Raw genomic sequence first — 24,242 nt, forward strand, 5'->3', positions numbered from 1 at the left:
AGAACTTAAAGTCTCAGTTTCTTTATCTATAAAGTGAAATAATAATATATTAAAGGAAGATTTTTACTACTGAATATAAGTTATGCCAAGTACCTGGCACATAACAAATCCTTAGTAAGTGACAATAATGGTTGAATTCTAAAAATAATTCTATGGCCAATTTACTCACTCTAAAAAAACGTTTTAAAGAAATTAGTAAAATTTAAGTACTAATTGCACCAAAATAACTAAAATGTCCCAAAGCCGTCTGGCCTTTAGACTGTCTTACTTATCTAAAAAGCTGAAATTCTGCAGGGCATCTAGAAAGGCTGTATAAGCCTCTCTCCAAAAGGCAATGCTAAACTGGGCACAATTGTCAAAAATTACCTTTTAAAGACTCTGAAAATTGACTAAAGACATGGAACAAATCAAAGAGTGTTTATTCATGAAAATTTAATGAACATCTATAAAAACAGTAAGAGTCTCTGGTGTTTTAGCCTTGTACAACTCCAATTCCTTCCCCTTAGCTCCATAATCCTACCTAGGTGGGCATGTTGTGCTCTGCAGCCGTGCAAGAATGATGACTTGTTCGCAGCATTCTATACCTGGGGGACTGTCAAAAACAATACCAATTTCAGTGGCAAACAATCAGGGAAGAACAACATCACAGCTAGACTGAGGTTACATTACTGGTTGGGACAAGCAGCAGAATGGCATCCAGCCATAAATTAATGTGTGACCTACAACCAAAATGGAATCAAATTATAAATAAATGACAGGAGGAAATTTGGGAAATCCATAAATATTTGAAAATTAGACAACACACATCTATATAAGTCATAGGTCAAAGAAGAAATTGTATGAGAAATTTGAAAATACTTTGCGCAGAATGAAAACAAAATGCACCATATCAAAATGTATGGGATGCAGCCAAAGCAGTGATTAGAGGGAAAGTTATAGTTATAAACACCTATTTTAGAATAGAAGAAAGATCTCAAATAAATAACCACACTTTTCACCTTCAGAAACTAGTGATATATGAGCAAATTAAACCAAAAGCAGGCAGAAGTAAGGAAATAATAAAGATTAGAGCAGGAATCAATGGAACAGAAAACAGAAAAAAAATGCAGAAAATCATTGAAGCCAGAAGTTGGTTTTTTGAAAAGATCAACAAAATTGACCAACCTTAGCTAGACTGACCAATAAAAAGGAGAAGACAATTACAAAAATTGGGAATGAAAGAGGAGATGCCACTATTAAATTACAAATATTAAAAGGATTATATGGCAAAACTGTGAACAAAGTTATGTCAATAAACATTACAGTTTAGATGAAATGAACACATTCCCAGTAAGATACAAATTACCCAAATTTACTGAAGAACAAATAGAAAATATGTATAGTCCCAGACCTAGTAAATAAAAATCTTACCACAAAGTGAAGTCCAGACACAGATGACTTTACTAGTAAATTCTACCAAACCCTTGAACAAGAAATAATATTAGTCCTTCACAACTTTTCCATAAAACATAGGAGGAGGAAACACCTGCCAAATCATTCTATAGGGCCAGTACCCTAATAGCAAAATCAGACAATACATTACAAGAAAACTATGCTAATATCCCTCATGGATATATACACAAATATTTCTGAGAAAATATTATCAAACCAAACCCAGCAACATAGAAAAAGGATTATATGCCATGGCAAGTGGGATTTATCCCAGGAATGCAAAGTTGATTTAATATCCAAAAATTAAGTAATTAATACACTATATTAATAGAATAAAGGACAAAATCATATGATCATCTCAAAAGACACAGAAAAATCACTTGACAAAATTCAACATTCCTGATAAAATCTCGCAACAAACTAGGAGAACTTCCTCAACTTGATAAAAGGCATCTATGAAAAGCCTGGAACTAACATTATAATTAATGGTGAAAGACTGAATGCTTGCCTCTAAAGTCAGAAACAAGAACAAGGATAGGCATATTATAGATCAAGAGAACATAATTGAGAGTCCAGGGACAAACCCTTACAATTATGGTCAATTGATTTTTGAGAAAGTCACCAATGTATTCCAATAGGGTAACGATGGTCTTTTCAACTAATGATGCTGGGACGATTGTACATACAGATAAAAAAAGATAAACGACTCTTATCTTACACCATAATCAAAAATTAACTCACAATAGATCATAAACCTAAATGTAAGAGCTGAAACAAAGAAACAAAAAAAAAATCTTAGAGAAAAACATAGCAGAAAAATCTTTGTGACCTTGCGTTAGGCCAAGATTTCTTAGATATGACACCCAAAGAAAAAATGATGTATTGGAATTTATCAGAATTAAAATCTTTTGGACTTCAAAAGCACAATTAAGCAAATGAAATGGCAAGCCACAGATAGGGAGAAAATATTAATAAATCAAATATATTATAAAGAACTTGTTTTTAGAATATAGGAAATATCCTTTCAACTCAATAATAATACAAATAACCCAATTGAAATATAGGTAAAAGTTTTGAGATAGACATTTCAGCAAATACATATACTAAAGTCCTGTAAACACATGAACAAGATGCTCGATCCCATTAGTCATTAGGAAAATGCAAATTAAAACGAGATGCTATTTCACATCCACTAGATTGGCTATACTCAAAAATACGATAATAATGTGTTGATGAGAATGTGGAGAAACTGGAACCCCCATATATTTCTGAGGGGAATGTAAAATGGTAGAGCCAGTTTGGAAAACAATTTGGCAGTTTCTTAAAAAGTTAAAATAAATCTACCATAGGACCCAGCAATTTCACTCCTAGATATCTCCCCAAGAGAGATGAAAACATACGTTCACAAAAAGACTTGTACACAAATGTTCATAGCTGCATTATTTATAATAGCAACTCCAAAAGTCCACCAACTTTTGAATGATTAAACAAAATGTAATATATCCATACAATGGGATAATGAAGAAACCAGTCACAAAAGACCACATACTGTATGATTCCACTTATATAAAATGTCCAGAAAAGATAAATCTACAGAGACTAAAAGTAGATTATTGGTTGCTTGCGGCTGGGGATAGGAATAGGGAATGAGTGTAAATGGGTGTAAGGGATCTTTTTGGGGTAATGGAAATATTCTAAGTTGGATTGTAGTGATAGTTATAAGACTCTTTATACTAAATATCATTAACTTGTATACTAAAAACTGGTGAATTTTATGGTATGTAAATTATACTTTTTAAAAAACTGTTACTTTAAAGAATAGGAAAAAAGCTGAAGTCTTTTTTACTCTCCACTTAAAAGGGAGTACTTTCTTGGGGGAGAACTTCATAGGTTCTGTTCTAATATCAACACTGTTCCTGGGAAGATAAAATTGGAGATTAAGCTGCAAGAATACATGAGGGGAAATGTTTTCCAATAATGTAAGCTGAAATTCACATGTTCACTCATTCACTCATCACGTTAGCATAGAGTTCCTGTGCTATGGTTATTTTTGTAATTCTGTCAGAGCTTTTAAAATAGCACACAGTTTTATATACAACATCAGGTGTAATAGTAAACCTGGCTAAATTTTGTGTTACAAGCACGCAAGCAAATTTCAGCTGTTATTAAAAAAAATCTTTATTGCCAAAGGTGCATAAAGGTACATATGAACCCATTTTTAGCTGTACTTCTGGTGAGATCTCACAGGGCAATGATGGTGCTAAGAGGCATATGCTTCTGGCTTACTGGGGGAAAAAAAGAGAAAATACATTTTGAATAAATATAAACTCTGAGATTTATTTCTCTCCCACCAATTATTGAAGAATGCATTTTCTGATTCATATTCATTTGTACTAGTATTTTCCCCAAGAGCACAATTTATGAGTTTTTCCTCTGAACACTCTGTATTAACCTTTGACTCCTTCTCCTCCACAATGTCTACAATTGTATAGGTTTATTTTGGACACAAAATAGGTGTGACTACCTCCTGAATGGAAGTGGGTGGTTCCATGACCTGTGTAAAACTTATGCCTTCTGGGTTATCTAAATGTGGATAAACTTTTATAGTTTCCTTTGAAATGTATGTATTCTTTCTCTTTCTGCCCTCCCTTTGCTCTGAGCACTAGGGTAAGGAATGGGGAAAATCAGGTTCTGAAAATGCTTTGCACCCCTTTCATTATTGATTTTTTACATGATTTCCTTCCACCCCCAGGTATAGGAATGCAAGTAGCTGACAGAGCTCTGCAAGGGTGCGGTCATAGGGTAAACTTGGAACATTGTTGAACTAAGCTATTCTGGGAGCAGTTATGAACAATAGAGTTTCTTGAATTATAGTTTACTAAATTTGAACTACTATTCATTTGTTGGTACATTATTTGACTATTAATTTTTTTAAGATTGCAATTCTTAAGCATTCCCAAAAATCCATTTCTGAAATAAACCTGTACTTTTAAAAGTTAACTAAAAACAAGAACTCTAAGTAATTATGGCATCCATGAAAAATTCGATTTAGTTATTGTTTATACATTCTTTGAATAGCCTTATAGCACTTAACCATAAATAATTTTACTAGAACCTGAACTCTTCAGAGTGACCTCATGGGGCAATTCTAAGTGCTGTCAGTAGAAAGTGCCCTCTTATTTGATTTCTGCTTCATGCTTTATAATCATCTGATTAGTGCTTCATGCTTTATCCTACCCTATCGACACACATGCCTAATGCGCCACATAAGATGAAACATGGTTAACATTCACAGTGAATTTTATGACACACACTATGAAAAAAATTTTTACACCTGTAATTAGCATAATTACTAGAGGTAGTCAGAGCTTTCAAATACAGCTGCCCCTACTAATAATATTGCTGAGCATTCAGGATTAGTTCATTCAGCCTCGTGTAGTGTGAATAAGTATGTTGTCCATACTTATGGACATGGGGTGGACTGGTTCATTCTCTGATTCATTGTTATTTGAAACCCTAGTTAGACATTTGGGAGTTTGAAAGGATCCCTAAAGGCATTTATCTTAGTTGTCTTTTCTCTTAAAATAGAAACAAAAGAATAGATTTTATTTGTGATCAAGAGAACACTAATCCATTCACACCATTGTTTAAAATATTTTATGTTAGTTGATGCCTGGAATCACTTTCAGAAATTTCCATTACTAAGTCATAGTTTATCCAGAAAAAATGATAGTAAATCCTGAAGTGTCTGAGGTTTCTTTATACTTACCAGTGATGGATTTGAACAGGCTTTTAGCCTGGTACAATCATTATTGTCTTGGACACAACTATACCACTAGGTAACAAGTTTTGTGGCTGCAAATGTCTTTGTTCTAAAGAGTTGTAAAAATGAGAATATGATCTAATAAGGTAGTTATTCATTTACCACTTCCTGCTCATCATCTCCAGCTTAACACTCGAGGCCTGCATGTTTCCAATTTCAATTCCAACTGCTGTAGAAAATGTTTTCTATAAAAAGAACTCAGAGTTAACCAGCACTGTTCTGGTGCTATAGACAAATTCTCATAATGCCACAAATAATTCTGCAATAAAGCAGGGCCTGTAATATGCTCCTTTACTTTAGTAGGTTGAATGGAGGTGAGAATCTGGTGAAAAGTAACTAAGGGGAGAGGAGTCTAAGGAGTGACTAAGCTTGCAGAATGCTTCCTTCTTTAGTAAAAGACTGGCTTGAATTTATTCAGTCTTCTGTCTCCCTTTTATGGACCTTCCTACTTGCCTCCCATTCACTTAATTCTTCAGCTCTTTCTTCTCATCTCCTCATCCTGAGCTGGACATTTCATTTCTACGGCTCTCAGGCACTGCCCTGGGGGACTGCATGAGTTGGTTCATCATTCTCTCCAGGCATATATTCATTCATTCACCAACATTTACCAAGTATCTCTTCTGTTCTTGACTATGTGCAGGGCACCAGGGATCCACCTGGAATAAGACAGTTTCTGTCTTATAGAGAGACAGGGAGTAGGACCTCACAATTCTGATGAGTCAAGTGGCTTCCAAGCTACAAAGACTGTTGCTGTAGTATGCATAATGGGTTTGTTTTGATTGTTGAAGTTGTACAGATATTTCCATTATTCCTCCTTAAATGTCTATCCTCAAAGGAGAGTGGCAACTTTAAGAGCAGAGGCCTTTAATCTCTCCATCTGGGCATTCATGGAAAGTAGAACTTGTGAGCCAAGAATAAATCTGAGCCTTTTACTTAGGAGTTGAGACCAGAATGGATCAAATGTTAGACTAAAGCTGACTGTCACAGTGTGGGGTCACCAGGAATCAGACTCCAGGATGGAGATCAGCATACAGGGTATTTATTAGGAAGTGCTCTTGGGATCAATACCTGAAAGGAGGGGAAGGAAACAAGACTGGGTTGAGGGAGAAGTTGAGCTGCCAGTCTCAATGAAGCCTTCAGCTGATGTCCTGGGGAGCAATGGAATTGGGATAGCTCTTCAGAGCTTCTCTACTTGATGCAAGGGGGCCAGGCTTTTATAACCCCTGCATTGTTCAGGCATTGGATGTGGGCTTCCCCAGTTGCACTTTGAGTGAAGGAATTTTTTTTTCAGCCAAGGCAAGCCCTGAAGGGGGCTGAGAACTGAGAGCTATTAGTAGGCGGCACTCCCAGTAGCTATGGAACAAGTTCTTCATTTCTGAAGGAGGATCTGGGCAGCACATCATAGTGTCTACCACAACTCTGTGCAATCAGTTCTGAGGACACTAATGTAAGCAGATAGATTAGGGGGTTCCCAGAAAAGGAGAACCAGGAATAGCTTTCTTGACATGAGAGAACCCATTTTGGCCTAAGCTATTTTGTGATCTAAGCCTGGCTGCACTTCCTGCCCTTGAACAGGTCTCAGTAATTCATGATCTTAAGGGAGGGAATGCAGAAACTAAGGAGGAACGATCAAGAAACACTAGTGCAGCCTTGGGGCAAGGTCCTGGTTTCTCAAGGGATATACATAATAATATATCTTTGAGTTCAGGAACTAAGGCCCCCACCCAGCTGGAGAAGGAATGATGATGTTGACGCTCCTGATCTCAATCAAGTAAAGCTTGGACTCTGTCAACATTTTCCCCAATTCTATGCTGAATTCTCCTCTGCTCAAGTCCCCGCATGAATATGCATGTACCTGATGCTGAAAACTCAGCCTCTGTGCACCGGTGCTGAATCTCAGAGATAGAGTTTTGGGTGAAGTAGAAAAGAATAGATTTATTGCTTTGCCAGGCAAAGGGGGACACAGCGGGGCTCATGCCCTCAAAAACTGTGTGTTCCCCAGTCAGCATGGCCATCATCAAAAAATCTAGAAACAATAAATGCTGGAGAGGGTGTGGAGAAAAGGGAACACTCTTGCACTGCTGGTGGGAATGTGAACTGGTACAGCCACTATGGAGAACAGGATGGAGGTTCCTTAAAAAACTACAAATAGAACTACCATACGACCCAGCAATCCCACTACTGGGCATATACCCTGAGAAAACCATAATTCAAAAAGAGTCATGTACCAAAACGTTCATTGCAGCACTATTTACAATAGCCAGGACGTGGAAGCAACCTAAGTGTTCATCATCAGATGAATGGATAAAGAAGATGTGGCACATATATACAATGGAATATTACTCAGCCATAAAAAGAAACGAAGCTGAGTTATTTGTAGTGAGGTGGATGGACCTAGAGTCTGTCATACAGAGTGAAGTAAGTCAGAAAGAGAAAGACAAATACCGTATGCTAACACATATATATGGAATTTAAGAAAAAAAATGTCATGAAGAACCTAGGGGTAAGACAGGAATAAAGACACAGACCTACTAGAGAATGGACTTGAGGATATGGGGAGGGGGAAGGGTAAGCTGTGACAAAGCGAGAGAGTGGCATGGACATGTATACACTACCAAACGTAAAATAGATAGCCAGTGGGAAGCAGCCGCATAGCACAGGGAGATCGGCTCGGTGCTTTGTGACCACCTAGAGGGGTGGGATAGGGAGGGTGGGAGGGAGGGAGACGCAAGAGGGAAGAGATATGGGAACATATGTATATGTATAACTGATTTACTTTGTCATATAGCAGAAACTAACACACCATTGTAAAGCAATTATACTCCAATAAAGATGTAAAAAAAAAAAACTGTGTGTCCCAATCTGGGGGAATTTGGCGAGGAGTTTTATAGCAATGGTTCAAGGGTGAGGTTACTGTTAAGGATCAGGGTGTGTGCAGGGCCTGCACTCCTTTAATCTGTCCTCAGGTGGCCTCCTGATGAGCTTCTGTGGTTCTCAATGTTATCAAACTGTGATCTTTTGCCTGGAATGAAGAATGTTCCATCAAGTAGTTAACATCTTCCATTTGTTGGGGGTTTTAGCTCTTCAGAAGAGCTCAAAGATATTGCTATGTGTATCCCTAGAGGCGGAATCCTGTCCCAGGCCTGCACTATTGTTTCTTGACTGATCCTCCCATGTCTCTGCATCCCCTCCCTCACCTGATTAGCAACGGTTTGAACCTATCCTTTGGAACTCAGGGAAGGTCATGGAGGCTAAAGCCTATTCCCTGCAAACAAGAAATGGGGGACACAGAAAAGGCTTCCATGCCTAGGAGCCCCACAGGGTCCTGCTTGGTTTCATACCCTTAGCTTAAAACTTCCCCATTCTTTGTTCTGGGGAGATACTGCTTTGGGAAAGATCCCCAGTGTTCTCCTTACTTGCTGCAAGTAATAATAAATCCTTCCTTCTCCTGATCTTTGGCTTGGTTGTGTCTATTGGCTCAACACCCACCACGAGGTAAACCCAGTTTTGGGGTAACACTAAGGCAATTTTTCTAGATCCAATAAAACCAGGGAATTCAGGCTGCCTGGGGAAGAAATGTCATCCCCACTAGCCACTTGGAATGATACAGTCAGAACACCTAGTAATTAAATTCCAGTCAGTTGACTAAATTTTTCTTTTCTGACATTTGTTCTGGCATTTTTTGTTGACAACACAGCTGGTGTAGGGGAGGAAAAAATTTTTGCTTCCTTTCTTCTAGGTTCAAAGTCTGGGGCCTGCAAACCAAATTGATAAAAGATAGATTAACAAGAGAAAAAACGGTTTTAATGATGTACAAGGGAGTTAGAAAGAAAAATGTGGCTCAAGTAGGTGGCCATATGATTGAGGCTTATATACCATTTTAGGCTAAACAAAGGAAAAGGGGTTTGTGACTTCTGGGCAGGGGAGGTAAATTATGGGAAGGGGAGGGGAGGAAATGTGTGGTAAATAAGGGTTATTTTGTATGCAGATAAGAGTCTCTCACGTAGGTGATAAGAGTTGGCTCTAGGAGTAGCTCTCTGCCTGGTACAGACATTTTTACAAAAAGAAATAAGGAAATTTCCTGGGCTTCCCTGGTGGCGCAGTGGTTGAGAGTCCGCCTGCCGATGCAGGGGACGCGGGTTCGTGCCCCGGTCCGGGAAGATCCCACATGCCGCGGAGCGGCTGGGCCCGTGAGCCATAGCCACTGAGCCTGCGCGTCCGGAGCCTGTGCTCCGCAACGGGAAAGGCCACAACAGTGAGAGGCCCGCGTACTGGAAAAAAAAAAGAAAAAGAAATAAGGAAATTTCCTATATAAATGTAAATGTCCTTACAAAAGGGGAAATTTATACCTTATTTTTAGGCAGTTGGGGGAGGTAAAAAGCTTTTCTTGGGTCTGCTGCTTCTCAATTGCCTTTAGCTCAAAATAATTCTTATGCCAAAGTGGCATATTTTGGGATAGCATATTCTGGTCCCCTTCACTGGTATAAAAAGAATAAAGTTCCTCCCTACTCTCTAAATATGATATCATCTCAATAAGAGATTTCAGTAAATGTTTCTCCTTCCATAGGACCTCACAATGGAAATTCTTCAAAAAGAGACATCTGATGGTATTTAAAAGGGTGACTATATGGAAAGACAATGGTATGTTTTACATATGTCCGCCATATGTCCCCATTTGCCTGGTACAGTCCTGATTTGTGCCTTTGTTGCAGCATAATTATTATTTTTTTGTTAGACTAACAGTTATGGTTTATTACAGTGAAAAGGTGTGGAGTAGGATCAGCACAGGAAGAAGAGACATGGTGCAGCGTCCAGAGAAAGCAGGAGCAAGATTCCAGGGGTCCTCTCCCAGTGGATGTGCCTAATTCCCTGCCCATGTGAGGTGTTGCCAGCTAGGGAAGCTCAGATGAGCTCTGTGTCTAGGACATTCATTCAGGGAGCAATCCTGTAGGCCTGAAGTGCTTATATGTTGAGGATCTTAGTTCTCTGAATTTTCATAATCCCTGTACCAGGCCTGACTTTAGGTTTGCTGTGTTGTTCTTGCCGCTCCATTTAGATTAGAGAGGTCACATTACAGCAAAGCTTCCAAATTGGGGATGGGGAGTCCCATGAATGCTCTTAAGTGGGCAAAGTTCTAGCATTGCTCTTCTAAATGGCTTACATGGCTTTATACTTTCTCCACCCCAACACCCCCAGACTCACCCACACTCATTTTTTAACATCTTTATTGGAGTATAATTGCTTTACGTTGTTGTGTTAGTTTATTCCAGCATAATTATTAATAGCACCCTTTTCACTCTCAAAAGTGCCCCTTTTGGGTATAATACATTATATGGTGACCTTACAGATACCAGAGAGAATTTGAATATCCAAATGACTGTTATGCTTCAAAAGAATCATCTTAAAAGACCAAATAAATACTTGTTCCAAAGATGCTGTCATTGACTCAAACATTTTTAGAATTATACTGTTGGAATCACTGGCAGGACTAGAATATGAAATATTCACAAGAGCCATCCAATTCCTTTTAATCCCTTCTTATTCTGCATTTTTCTCTCATTGTCTCACACTATTTTTCACTATCCTAAGAAGAAGCAATCCTGTTACCCACACCAAAGTCATTCACTACATCCATTGGACTTGGCTGTGATGAACTTTGTCTCTTAAATCAAAACTTTGTTCCAAGGATGAGAATGTGAGAATTTTCTACAGTGGTATGTCCAAAATTGTGAACCATAGGTACATTCTGCCTCTCTCCCTTCTCCCCCCACCCGGACTCCTATATGTAATATCAAATAACACAGTATAATCATAGCTATTATAGGTTGAAGGGGCTAATAGATAACACCCTTCTTTCCCATGCCTGAGCTCTATACCAATGGTTATAAGCAGCAGAGTGGCTGATGGAGACTAAAACATTAGCTGTATTGATGTTGGAGAACCTGGTGTAGATGAGCAATAGCAGTGGGTTTGCCAATAATGATAACATTCCCTACATTTTCTCCTCTCACACCACTAGATGAACTAGTAAGCCTATAATAAACCAGTGGTGTGTCTGGTCCCCCGCTGGAAGAGGTCAGTTATTCTAGTCCTATGTTTGCTAAACGACTCCCACAATGATGAATGAGAAAGGGCATAGAAGGAGTTTCTCTGTGTGGCTTCTCTGAAAACTTCCCACACAACTGAGAACTAGTTAGATTTTCTTGAGAAGCTGTGGCCAGCTCATCACCTATATATGCTCTCTTTCCTTCCTTGCCCCACTTTCCTTTTTCCCTCCTTCTTGCTTCCCTAGGATTGTATCCTCCTGAATAATATATTGGTATACAAATGTAAAATAGATAGCTAGTGGGAAGCAGCCGCATAGCACAGGCAGATCTGATCAATGCTTTGTGACCACCTAGAGGAGTGGGATAGGGAGGGTGGGAGGGAGGGAGACACAAGAGGGAGGGGATATGGGGACATGTATATGTATAACTGATTCACTTTGTTATAAAGCAGAAACTAACACACCATTGTAAAGCAATTATACTCCAATAAAAATGTAAAAAAAAATACATTGGTATATAAGCCTTCCTCAGATTCTAGGGAACCCAGGCTAAAACAAAATGTGACTTATAAGATATGACATCAACTGACTTTTAATAAAAGCATTTCATGATCATTCTATGCTAGAACTCTTCTGCCACAAAAGAAACCCTCTTTGCTCTCCCTACTTTTACAATCACTACTCACAAAGCCATTTTTCTTTAATCCAAAAGATTGTACCCATGGTTCACTACCATTATTATTCTTTTTCTTGTCCAACCTGAAATGAAAAGAATTGTCTTTTCTCTACTAGTCTTTAATTATTGTCTGTCTTGTCATTTTGCCAAACTTAAAGCTCTTAACACTCATCTATCTAACATGGAGGCAATTAATCAGCAAAAGTGATGTTATCAAACTCCACCTTTAAAATGGCTACTCTTGGCAAAAAAGTTCAGAGACTAAAAATACTTGCAGGGTATTGCATTAGGCATATATTTTCCATCTGGATTAAAGGTGAAAACCAGTGTAGCAATAAGATAATAGAAAAATTCTTCAGAATGAAAAAATAAAAGTCAGAACAAAGATATTTAAATAATCTATCTTTTGAAGCGGCTTTTAAGCATGAGGGCATTAGTCCAAGATCAACAAAAGGGAGCTGGTAAGATTGTAACGAACACAGGGAATAGATAGTAGCACAAAAACTCAGCCATTAGACCCTTTGTTGCGGCTCTGTACCTATCTCCATGGGTGGGTAACCTCACACATCAGAGAAAAAGGAGTTTCTGAAATCCTGGGGACCTTCAGATTCTGGGAGAATGGTCATTTCTTTCTCAGTAAAGGTGAGCTTTCACCTGTCTTTTTGAGTTTGTTCTGGTCTTGAGGTAATGCCTGCCCATGTCTGCTTTCACTAAACCTGTGCAGGCTTGTCATGTTTAACTAGACTAATCTCATTTCGGTTTATCTTTCAGTGGATTAGATATCAGAAATACAATGGTATTTCTGTAATTTAAGGAGGCTTGATGCCCCTACTTTGCCTTTCTCGTAGCTCCAGTAGGTGGGCATTCACCTTTATGCTATTTAACATGTTGGTTTTTAGTGGGACTCATGTCATATTTGATTACTGCCATACATCTCTGGTGACTCTCGTGACATTTCTCTCTCTCGCTCATTCTCTCTCTCTCTCTCTTTCTGTCTCTCTCTCCGCTGCCTACAGACACATACACACAGATTATTTTTAACTTTGCCTTTTGAAATAATTTTAGATTTGCAGGATAGTTGCAAAAATAGTAGAAAAATTTCAGGTATATGTTTCACCCAACTTCCTCTAATGTTAATATCTTATATAAGCACAGTACAATTATCCAGACTAGGAAATTAACATTGGTACAACATGATTAACTAAGCTACAGAGCACATTTGAATTTTACCAGTTTTTCCCCCCAAATTAACTTTTTCTGTTCTAGGATCCTGTGTTGCATGTCACTGTGTCTCCTTTGTCTCCTCCAATCTGTGACCATTCCTCAGTCTTTCCTTGTCTTTTGTGACTGTGAAACTTTTGAAGAGTACAGGTCAGTTATTTTGTAGAACCCTTAATTTGAGTTTTTCTGGTGTTTTCTCATGATTAGTTTGAGGTTATGCATTTTTGACAAGACCAATATAGAAGTTATGTCGTGTCCTTCTCAGTGCATCATACTGGGGGTACATGATGTCAATATGTTTTATTACTATGAACCTTGATTACTTGGTAAGGGTGGTGCCTTCCAAGTTTCTCTACTGAAAATTACTATTTTTTCCTTTGGAATTGATAAATACCTTGAGAGAGATATTTTTAGGGTATGCTAATACTCTGTTTCTCCTCAAACTTTCACTCACTGATTTTAGCATCCATCAGTGGATCTTGCCCACAACAATGATCACTGTGGTGTTTGCCCCATGGTCATTTTTGCATTTCTCTCATTCTTTCTACGTTTTAAAATTGGAATTCTTCAGTAAGGGAGAGCTGTCCATTCTCACTCACTGATTCATGTGTTAATTATTTTTATCAACATAGACTCATGAACATTTATTTTTTTCTGTGGATTATAATCTAATACTATCATTATTCATTTCATTTCTCAAATTGTTCCATCTTTGGCCATTGGGACCTTCTTCAAGTTGGGTCCTATGTCCTTTTGACATACCCTCATCCTTTTCTGAGTACTTCTTTATTTCCTGGCACCACAAAATATTCCAGGCTCATCTTGCATTATTCTTGTCCCTGTCTTGGAATCAACTACTTCTCCAAGGAGTCCTTGTTTCTTTTATTGGAGAATGGTGTTTTAGAAACCAAGCTCTGGACACTAGGGGTGCTTATTGCTACTGGGATATCACTGCTTCTAGGCTCTCTCAGTAAACAGAGCTAGGAAATATATCTGTGTGTACTAACCCATATATACACATGTCTGTATTTATTTCTGTAGCTATCTAACTATATATATATATATATATATAAAACTATGAGTTCCTTCTGATACCTCCAATTCTAATACCACACCACAGGGTTCATTCTAACACTTTCCTTATTTGGAATTCTGAGAGTGAAAAACCTGGCTCTCATTATCTAAAATATATTTACCTATTTGTTCAACTCTAGATTTCATATAAAATAATTTCAGAATTGCTAACCCATATGCATGTGAGAACCAGACTTACTAACTATAATACAGTATTTCTGTCCAGTTCTTTTTGTCTTTAGCCTTACTCCAGTATCCAGTCAAAATACTCTTCTCCAAGTATACTTAGATTAGGAATTTTCTTCCTGATTTCCTTCAGTGTGGTTATGCTATTCATTTGTAATACACTTCTGTTCATTTATTATTGTTTGTATTCCATTTTGGGTTGCTCTCACATCTTGGTTTGTTTCAGCTATTTATTGGGGAAGATATGTTAAGCATTATTATGTTTCTAAGAGTCAAAGCTATACAAAAAAGTATAATCAGGGAAGTGTAGCTCCTTCTTCATCCCTACTAACCCATTCCCATTTCACCTTTCTTTTCCCTCTTTTGTTGACCATTCCTAATAGGAGAGAAATACTTTTAATGTATGGTTTATTCTTCTTATATTTCTTTTGCACAAAAGAGTGGATATGCATGTACTTTTATTTTTTTTGGCCGCACAGATTGTGGGATCTTAGTTCCTTGACCAGGGATTGAACCTGAGCTCTCGGCAGTGAAAGCACAGAGTCCTAACCACTGGACTACCAGGGAATTCCCTGCGTGTATTTTCTTATATCTCTTTCTTACAAGAACTATAGATACTTTTTCGCACTTTGTTATTTTCACCCTAAATCAGTTCATAGAGATCTTAGTCATTCTTTTCTTTTTCAAAAAGCTGCAGAGCACTCCACTGTGCGGATGCACCATAGTTTATTCAACCATGCTATGTATGGGCATTTAGATTGTTTCCAATATTTTGCAATTACAAACAATGCTGCAATTAATAACCTTGTGCATATGTATTTTTGTATTGTTAGAGGTATAATTTCAGGGTAGATTTCTAGTATTGGAATTGCTGAGTCAAAAGGTAAGTGCATAAGTAGTTTTGTCAGATATTGTCAAATTTCGCCCCAGAAGGATTATTCTAATTTGCATTCCCACCAGCAATGTATGAGAGTGCCTGCTTTCCCATAGCCTCACGAACTAAACGTGTAGCCATACTTTTAAAGTTTTGTCTGTCTGATAGTTGAGAAATGGTATCTCAGTGTTGTTTTAATTTGCATTTCTCTAATTATGAGTGAGTTTGAAAATTTTTATGTTGAGAGAGAAAGACTATTCATGACTTTTTTACATTTTTCTATTGGTTGTTTGGCTTTTTTGTCTTTCAATATTAAAAATGTTATATTAAAGACATTGAAGGCATTATGCTAAGTGAGATAAGTCAGACAGAGAACGATAAATACTGTATGGTATCACTTATATGTGAGATCTAAAAAAGCTGAACTTGTCAAAACAGGGAGTATTGAGGAATTCTTTAATTTCTCTCAGCAATGTGTCATTGCTTAGTGTTCAGTTATGTTATAATACATTTAACTTCCAATTCTTTACTAGAACACATTCAATTAAATTTTAAATATTGATCTTCTGTCATACAACCTTGCTAATCTCACTGATTTTCACATTTTTGGAGATTCTGTATGGTTGATCATATTTGATCATATTACCTACAAATAGAGTTTCTAATCTGGACAGCTTTTATTATTCTTGCTTTGATACACTGATAGAGTCTCCAGTACACAGTTGAATAGAAGAGCAGACATGTGGAATAGATGTCTGAATATAGAGCAGACATCCTTACATTGTTTCCGAATAGAAGGGGAAACACTTAGTCTTTCACTATTACATGATGTTGGCTGTAGGTTTTTCATAGATCATTTTTTTCAGGTTGAGGGTGCTTCCCTATTATTCCTAGTTTGCTGAGAGTTTTATCCAGAATGGATGTTGGATTTGTCAAATGCTTTTTCTGTGTCTATTGCAATGATCATATTTTTTTCCTCTAATCTGTTAATTTGGCAAATTACATGGATTGGTTTCTGAATATTAAACTAACTGTGGAATCCTTGCATAAATTTTCCTTGCTCATGATGTGTTATCCTTCTTATACATTGTTGGATTCAATTCACTAAAATTTCATTATCAATTTTGTTCATGAAAGATATTGGTTTGTAGCTTTCCTTTCTTGTAATATCTTTATCTCATTTGTTGGCTTCAGAGAGTGAGTTAGGAAACATCCCTTCCTCTTTAATTTTGTATAAGAGTTTATTTATAACTGATATTATTTCTATTTTTATTTGCATTGTTTCTGACACGAAATCTGCTGTTATCCTTATCTTTTTGCTTATTACATAGTGTGTATTTTTCTTTGACTGCTTTTAAGGTATCTTTATCACTGGTTTAAAGTGATTTGGTTATGATATATATATGTACACATATGATTGTATGATATGTGTGATTTCTTTGTGTGATTTTCTTCATGTTTCTTGTGTTTGGGGTCTGTTGAACTTATTGTATCTGTGACTTTATAATATTCAATTTGGAAAAATTTTGTGTATTCAAGTATTTTTCCTGTCCCTTCTCTTTTCAGGGTCTCTAATTATATTAGGTTGTTTTAAGTTATCCCATAGCTCAGTGATACTCTTTTAGTTTCTTTTAATTTCTTTCTTTCTTTCTTTCTTACTCTTTTTGTCTCTGTTTCATTTTGGCTAGTTTCTATTGCTATGGCTGTAGGTTCAGTAATCTTTTCTTTTGCCATGTATAATCTGACATTAATCTCATCCAGTGTATTTTTCATCTCAAATGTAGTTTTCATCTCTAGGACTTCTATTTCAGTCTTTTTAGTGTTTTCTCTTTCTGCTTAACATGTTCAATCTTTATTCTAGGTTTTTGAACATATGAAATGCAGTTATAGTAATTGTTTTGTGACCTTGTCTACTAACTTCATCACCTGTTTTTTTCTTGGCCAGTTTCAATTGATTGATTTTATCATCATCATGAGTCATATTTTCTTGCCTCATTGCTTACCTGGTAATTTTGATTGGATGACAAACATTGTGAATTTTACCTTATTAGGTACTGGATATTTTTGTCTTCCTATAAGTATTCTTGAGCTTTGTTCTGGGATGTGTTTGAACTATCCTGAAACAGTTTAATCCTTTTGAGTCTTGCTTTTTAAGCTTTGTTGGGCAGGACTAGAGTACCATTTAGTCGAAAAATAATTTTGCCATACTACTGAGGCAAGACCTTTCTGAGTACTCTACTCAATACTCATGTGTATATTTTTCTATTGCTGCTGTAACAAATTTCCACAAACTTAGTGGCCTGAAACAACACAAATTTTTTATCTTAAATTTCTGGAGGTCAGAAGTTCAAAATCAAACTAATTGGGCTATAGTCAAATGTTAGCAGAGTTGATTCCTTCTGGAAGCTCTCAGGGGGAGAATCAGTTTCCTTGCCTTTTCCAGCTTCTGTAGGCTGCCTGATTCCTTGGCTTGAGGTCCCTTTCTCCATCTTTGAGTCAGCAGCATAGCATCATCCAATCTCTCTCTCTCTCTTCCTCTCTTACCTTTGCTTCCATTGTCACCTCTCCTTCTCTGATTCTGACCCTCCTGCTTCCCTCTTATAAGGACTCTTGTGATTACATTGGACCCACATAGACAATCCAGGATAATTTCTTCATCACAAGACCCTTAATGTCATCACATCTGCAAAGTCCCTTTAGCCATGTAATACAACATATTTGCAGGTTCTGGGGATTAGGGCATGGACAACTTTGGAGGCCCATTATTTAGTCTACCACACCATATATGAGGTTTTCTACTTTGTTTTGTGGGAATAAGAACTATTTTTTGTCCTGTGTGAGTTTTGAGGATTGCTTCCTCCAATCCTTTAAGTAGTTCTTTCTCCAACCTTGGGTATTTTCTTCGTTGGCACGTGCTGATCTATATTCACCTAAATACTTGAGGGGATCCCTCTGCAAATCTCTGGAGCTCTCTCTGTGTCCCGTTCTCTTCTGTCTGTTACTCTTCCCTTGAAATCTAGCAACTTTGGGCCTCACCGGACCCCTTGTTCTTGCTTCTCAACTCAGGGTGACTGCCCTACAGCCTGGAATCTCTCTCCAAGCAGTAAGCTGTGGTAATCACAGGTTCACTTCGTTTATTTCCCATGTCTTGGCAATCACTCTTCTCCACTGTTTCAGGTCTGATATCTTGAAACCCATTGTTTCATATAGTTTTCCAGTTTTTTAGTTGTTTTTTTGGGGTGGTCCCTGTTATTTCAACTTGACCAGAAGGGAAAGTAGAGATATTATTTTTCAAATATGCTTGATATTATACCTGCTATGATCACAGAAGTTTATAAAATAGGGGCCTATACAAGAGGAGCAACATTTCATAATTCAACATTTACTGAGCAACTTTTATGGACAAGGGTAATGCGCTAAACACTGGGAAGAATACATATAAGCTCCCTGGTCATGAGGGACCAGCACATGGGAGGGAATCTGGGGCTTTTTGGAGGTATCAGGATGGAGAAGAGAAAGAGATACATATCATAGTATGTTAGAAAGTTATGTCTCTTTCAGAACAGCTCTTTGAATGGGGCCTAGGCTGGAACCACTCTGGGTTGGTGGGTTGCCTCAGCCAGGAAAGTCCCTGAGGGGGTAGCTTCCCCACTTGGAAAGCACTGCCGTCACCCTGCCTTGATAAACCCCAGGACCACTAACTTCTTTATCTCATCAGTTCCCTAAAATGCTTGTTTTTGTCCACTACGCAGATGACCCCCAACAAACAACTCTGAACCTTGCAGGAAACACATAAAGGCAGGCAAATCACATTTAATAAATACTCTGCTGTCACCTGGATAGTCATTTTTATATTCATATTGTCCAAGAAGAAACTGAGACTTCTCTTACCTAGGTCTCCCAGCTAGTAAATGGCAGAGTTAGTGTAGGGATCAAAGTCTGACTCCAAGGCCCATGGTCTTTTATTTTCTGGCTCCAGCAAGACTGCCTCAGTTTCAAGAGTACAAAAGTATCCATTACTGCTCATGTCCTCTATTCGCTGACTGTGTTCCTGACACCCAGAATCCCTTAACTTCTTGGTTTCTGATTAAATTCCTTAGGTTGGAAAATACAATTCTCTTGTTCCCTGCTTGGGTGTGACTTCTGATGCTTTGCTTCCTGGTATATGTATTTCCATACTCTCATGTCTTCCTCATACCAGGCTCTTAGTCATCACTTTGATCTGACTCTGTTTCTATTTGTTTGTTTGCCTTTTACGTGGTCTTATTTCCAGATTCCTCCACTCATTCCCTGGCATTGCTACTGTAGGATAAAACTGATGTGTTTCTTCCAGGTCTGATTCCAGCCCAGTTCAACAGAGCATTCCCTTGGCTGAGTTTCAGACATAATTGAATGTCCATAGGCATGTGAATATTGAATATTCATGAACTAATTTATTTGTTCACAAACACAGTTTCATTGAACACCTATTATGTGAGAGACTCTATAGACACAGTAATGCATGAACACAAATAGGTAGAGTATCTGACCCAGGTGGCATAGAGTTCTAGTATCAGGTGACTGACAAACATTTAGGCAACACTGATCCTGCTGTACAAGTTCATCAGAAAGAGACAATCACCACTATCACCAAAGAGAGATGAAAGAGAAGAGAGTGGTTAAAGAAAAAACACCAGTATATTGCCTCCACATAGTACATGGGGTTGTGCAGGTTGTGGTCTTCACTGCAACTCACTGCCTAAGGCTCCTTGTATTAGTTTGCTCAGGCTGCAGTAACAAAGTACCACAAGTTGGGTAGCTTAAAATAATGGAAAGGTCATAGTTCTGGAGGCTGGAAGTCCAAGAACAAGGTGTCGGCAGGGTTGGTTCTTTCATGTCTCTTACTTAGCTTCTAGTGGTTTACTGGAAATCTGGAGTTCCTTGGCTTGTAGATGCCTCACTCCAATCTTCCACCTTCACAGGGTGTTTCTTACCATGTTTCTTTATGTAGTCTTCCCTCTGTGCATGTCTGTCTCCAAATTTCCCTTTTTTATTTTGTATTTTTTTATTTTTTTAATTTAATTTTTATTTTATATTGGAGTATAGTTAATTTACAATGCTGTGTTAGTTTCAGGTGTACAGCAAAGTGATTCAGTTATACATATATACATATACCCATTCTTTTTCAGATTCTTTTCCCTTATAGGTTATTACAGAATATTGAGTAGAGTTCCCTGTGCTATACAGTAGGTCCTTGTTGATTATCTATTTTATATATAGTAGTGTGTATATGTTAATCCCAAACTCCTAGTTTATCCCTCCCCCCGCCAACCTTTCCCCTTTGGTAACCATAAGTTTGTTTTCGAAGTCTGTGAGTCTGTTTCTGCTTTGTAGACAAGTTCATTTGTATCATTTTTTTTAAGATTCCACATACAAGTGATATCATATTATGTTTGTCTTTGTTTGACTTACTTCACTTAGTATGCTAACAAATTTCCCCTTTTTATAAAGACGCAAGTCATATTGGATTAGGGCCCGCCCTGATGACCTCACTTTAACTTGATTATCTCTGTAAAGACCCTATTTCCAAATAAGTTCACATTCTGAGGTACTGGGGGCTAGGCCTTCCACATATCTTTTCTGGGGGATGCAATTCAACCCATAACACCCCCTTTAAGGAAGATCTTGTTGCCTTAGCTGCTGAGAATGCTGCCTGCAAACAGCTTCAAGCTATCAGCCTCTAGGAGGCCTGCCTCAGCTGCAGAAAACCATCTCACTCAAGGCCATGCCCTTGGCCAGGGTGGCCCATACTTGGTGACTGATGGAGGCAGGTCTGGCTATCTTGTCTCCACTTGGAACAGCTCCGAAGGGCCATTCTAACTTCAGAGTGCCCCCCAGTGTTGCCTAACGTCTTTTTTGGGCTGGCACTGACCCAAAAGCCTGGATTTCTCCTTCTGCTCATGGCTGCTTGAGCCCCCTACCTCTTACTGGTATTGATCCTTACATCAATACCCTGCGTGCTAAACCCTGCCACAGGTTTTATTTCCAGGAGAACCCAACCTGCAACAGGTGGAAAGAGAAAATAAATGTCCTTAGGGTGGACAGGTCCTGGTAGGCAAGATAGAATGGAAGGAGATTACACTAGAGAGGTAAGCAAGGGCCAAGTCATGCATGATTTTGTAAGCTATGGAAGAGTTTGGGTTTTCTCCTAGATGCAGTAGATGGGAATCCATAGAAGAATTTTGAATAGAGAGTAAGAGGATCCATTTGCATTTTGACAAGATAACCCTGGTTGCTGTTTGTGCCACCTGGTCTCTGAGCCTGTTAACTGTCCTGTGAGATGTAACTCTTCCCTTGAGACAAGGCAGTTGCTTGCCTCAGAGGGGCCTATGCTAAGACCACAAGGAGAGACCTCCAGCTTGCACTGGACTTGAGCCTAGAAATGCCTCACCCCTGCTGGCCTCTCTTCATCCTCTCAGGCTGCCTTGGGCTGAACAGAACTACATCTTCAACCGCCTTTATTATAAAGAGTTTTACTGGCTGGAAAGTTTTATTGGCATGGAATCCTGAATTGCCTTTTCCTCTTAGAGTAGACTTCCACTCAATTGTTTCAAAACCAACTTCATTTTTTTTTCACTGTAAAAAAATCACATACTTTTTGTAGAAAATTTGGGAAATAAACCTTTCAAGGAGAAATTAAAAATCACCTGGTAATAGCTACCATTTTGGCATATTCATATCACATAGCAAGAGGTACAAAGTTGAATGCTGGTTATTGGGCCAGGTGGATAACATAAAAAAGACACTGATTATGTGAATATTATACTCATCTGGGGAGCTCATGCCCGATCTAAAGGCTTTCAACTTTCAACTCTAGCTTGCTGGGTTTGGCATAAACTGGTTCTAGTTTATGGTCCCTCTGTCTAAAGGATATTCACTAATGTATCCTGCCTACATCTCTATCTTTTTTCACTCTTCCCCTTTATTCCACTTTAGCTATACTAGCCTCCTTACTATTCCTCTAGCATGCCAAATATGCTTATTCCTCAGAGCCTTTGCACTTGCAGTTCCCTCTGCCTGGAAATATCCACACTTTGCTTAAAATTTACCTCCATGAAGAGATCTTTCTTTACTAGGCACATAAAATGACACTGCTATTATTCTCCTTCTGACTCTGATTTATATTTCTTCATATCAACATCTATCACATTACCTGTTTGTTTATTTTCCTTTGGTAAGACATCCTAACATTTTTTTCCATCATGGCACACTGAGAAAATGATACTGTTTGAACAGCATGCTGGGGAAAATGGAGGAAGCCAATTGTGATTGGCGTTAGTGAAACTGGAGTGCGGGAGACACTCCAGCCTTCATAAAAACCTCAGTGGATGAGACACATCTGTCACGAATCTGGCACCTGTTAACACCCATCCCTCCACCAGAATGTAAGCCCCAAGATAGTCCTTAAAGCAGAACCTGACAAGTAGTATGTGCTAAATAAGTTATATCATGAATGTTTCTCCATATCATTAAAAAGTCATGAACATTTTAAAGACTCTTTGATCTTTTGTCAATTGGGGTATATTTCGTTTAATGGATACTCTATTATTGTACTTGTGGGGTTTGTTTTTTCTTTGGTACTTGATTTAAAATCTACTTGATTTAAAATCTTGCCTCCTTAGTAATGAATTGCTGAAGACTTGGAAGGAATCATGTGTGTGTCACCATGCACAGCATCTGAGGAGCACCATCTTCCTGGGGAAGACATCAGATTTGAGAAGGCACGCACCATTTTAACTTGGATGCAGAGATACACATCATGCCCTAACTAATCCTGGTATGCATGCCCCGGAACAATCTGAAACATCTCGGGGCATGTTTAGTGTATCATTCAAAAGGAATGAGACTTGGTACATGTCAAATTCTCTGTGAACCTCACGTCCAACATGAACCACATAAGAATTCCACCAGTAAGTTTTTTCCTTGATAATCACTTCTAAAACAGAAACTTGGAATAGAATCAGGAAGGGATGTGAAGGAGAGTGAATGTATGAGGAGCAGGCAGGAGATGCTGCTGGTGAAACTGGACTCCCCTCCTTCCCAGTGATAAGGGAAACCATGCAGGCTAGTGTACTTAGTGAATGCCACAGGCATTTTTCTCATTCCTGATGGGCAGGGTGGAAGGTTAGGCTCTTCTAAATTGTACCTGTGTGCTAGGTCAATTAATCAAAGTGTAGGTACAGGACAAACACCCAAACATATTTTGTAAAATTCAATCCATTCCTGGCTGCACAAATGTCCATCTATCAGAATGTCAGTGACCTGTGTGGATTTATGTGTTTATGCACATTTTCTGAAAAGAATTTTTCTTACTGGAAAATTCGTGGATACATCAGGAAGATTTTTTTTTTCTTGTATGAAAGAAGAGATACTGTCAAGGGTATGAGTGAAGAACTTCTGGACTCAAATCCTAGTTCTGACACTTACAAATGTGTGATCTTGGACAAGTTACTTAACCTCTTAGTATCTCAGTTTTCTAAGGATAATACATATTTCACACAATATTAGGAAGTGAGATAAAGACTCTTGGGGGCTTTACTGGTACTGCAACTTTCAACAGGATGAAGAATTAGATTTTCCTCTCTCCCCCTCCTTTTTAAAGTTCTCACTCTCTATCTAAAGACACATTTCTTGTGTGTTCCACAGAACAAATGTTCTAAGACATGTTCACAAAAAGAGGGACCACTACACCCTAACTTCCCTTTCAGAGATTCATTATACCAATTGGCATGTTGAAAACTCAGGAATTATACAGAAGAGAAAACCGGTTGATTTTTATTTAATTTGGTGTTTCCCAATCTTATTTGACCAGAGGATTGTTTGTTTGTTTCTGACGATACCTCTTACCAGCTTTCTGAATGACTCTGATGAA

The 24,242-nt window shown here is 38.2% G+C and overlaps 1 long non-coding RNA gene across 1 annotated transcript in view; it reads left to right on the forward strand.

The window, feature by feature from the left end:
- The window catches only part of LOC115841213 (uncharacterized), a 198,552-nt gene extending 175,008 nt beyond the window's left edge, over positions 1 to 23,544 (forward strand). Inside the window, exon 5 of the long non-coding RNA XR_009560712.2 lies at positions 22,993 to 23,544. This is a non-coding gene — a long non-coding RNA (uncharacterized lncRNA). The remainder of the gene's footprint in view (positions 1 to 22,992) is intronic.
- The last annotated feature ends 698 nt before the right edge of the window (positions 23,545 to 24,242 follow it).

The sequence above is a fragment of the Globicephala melas genome, chromosome X (assembly GCF_963455315.2).
Source record: "Globicephala melas chromosome X, mGloMel1.2, whole genome shotgun sequence".
Taxonomy (NCBI): domain Eukaryota; kingdom Metazoa; phylum Chordata; class Mammalia; order Artiodactyla; family Delphinidae; genus Globicephala; species Globicephala melas.